The 1,635-nt window shown below is 49.2% G+C and overlaps 1 non-coding gene across 1 annotated transcript; it reads left to right on the forward strand.

Moving 5' to 3' along the window:
• Positions 1-222: 222 nt before the first annotated feature.
• On the forward strand, positions 223-294 carry TRNAD-GUC. The gene has a single exon. It is a non-coding gene; the product is annotated as a tRNA-Asp (tRNA).
• Positions 295-1,635: the final 1,341 nt, after the last annotated feature.

A 1,635-nucleotide genomic window follows, 5' to 3' on the forward strand; every position in this document is an offset into this window, starting at 1 on the left:
GTACTGGGATATACTCCATGATGTAACATGTTCTGGGTCGATCGGGTGTCCGATTTATGTCTCCCCGACGTTTCCTGTCGTACGTAGGCTCCACCCAGAGGCCCGGCTGGGTCGCCTGCCACCTAGCTTGGATGTGACCCACTGGCTGCCGACCACTCAACCAAACTGACAGGTTCGCATGAATATGGATATAATTGAACAGTCAAAACAGTTTGCGCCCAAGTCGTTGTAGTATAGTGGTAAGTATTCCCGCCTGTCACGCGGGTGACCCGGGTTCGATCCCCGGCAACGGCGCTCCTTTTTTTTCTTGTTTTCGCGGCGGTCAAAAATATCTAAAATCTACGTGTGTACTGCATCACGGGCGACGCCGGCAGGTGGACGTCTGGACGAGTATCTTGTATTCCTGTACATGTCGCTGTCACGTAGTAGCACGTAGCAGCCACGCAATAATTCAGGCGGCTCGCATGTCGGCACCAACTTACTACGTAACGACGACAATCGATCGAGGTGTCTGAAACCCCAATTGCCACGGCCCATGGCCATGTTGTCGTGGTGACTCGTGAGGGACCCGGCCACAGCGAACTACCCAAACGGACGACTCAGAGAACAGGACGAGAACGAAGGAGATGCGGCAGTTCGGATAATCAGTCGGCCTGCGAAAGAACAGCCCGCCCGAGACGCTTCGGCGTCAGATAGGGCCCGATAGTATTGTTGGTAGTATCACTCTTTCTTTCTTTTCTTTTTTAACATAAAATAATGGTGCCACTCATGGCGTGGTTGATGTTGACCTGGGAAGGCGGGAGCACATCATCATGTCCCGTAATCATCCTTTCATTACGGTTACGCAATGTTTAGGCCCCGCCTATGACGGGTTTGCTTATCTTCCGACGACCGAGACCAGGGGTGCATGGTATCCTGGTTGCTTGGAATTCTTCATTGGCGCGTATTTCGAACCACGTACTTGACACAAATTTTATCACTGGCTACCACTAGTAGAAAAAAGGTCAAACGTAAAGCACATTAGTGCCGGTTTGTATTTGAGCCAGCACTAATGTATACATTAGTGCCGGTTCCAACGGATAGCCGGGCCGCTTTCATTAGTACCGGTTCGTGGCGAACCTTTAGCACCAGTTCGTGCCACGAACCGGTACTAATGAGAGTGATGGCAGGATGCTGTCAGAGTGGGGCCCCTCCAGCACCTTTAGTACCGGTTCGTGCCACGAACCGGTACTAAAGGTCGTCCTATATAAACCCTTCGTCCACCAGCACTCTGTTCTTCCCCCTTTCCCCTCTCCGGCCCTCTCCTCTGTTCTTCCCTTCTTCCTCTCGAGTTCATCACAAAATTTGCCCAAAATTTGTCAAGATTTGAAGGCCCTCATCCATTCAAATGATCACAAAGGTTAGCAACTTTGTCCTTTCATCTCTCATTGCTAGATTAGCTCTTGCATTGGTTTATATAGTGATTAATTTGTGAGTTTAGTAATTTGGGAGGATATATATATATATGTGCTAGTATTTGATTTATATGCAATTTGAGGTCAAAAATAACACTTAGTTTGCATATGTAGGTGTGGTTTACTTAGTGCCTTCTAAATCTCCATCGTAGCCACCGTCGATCGCCCGCACCGTCCCATC

Source organism: Triticum dicoccoides, chromosome 7A (genome assembly GCF_002162155.2).
Source record: "Triticum dicoccoides isolate Atlit2015 ecotype Zavitan chromosome 7A, WEW_v2.0, whole genome shotgun sequence".
Classification (NCBI taxonomy): Eukaryota; Viridiplantae; Streptophyta; class Magnoliopsida; order Poales; family Poaceae; genus Triticum; species Triticum dicoccoides.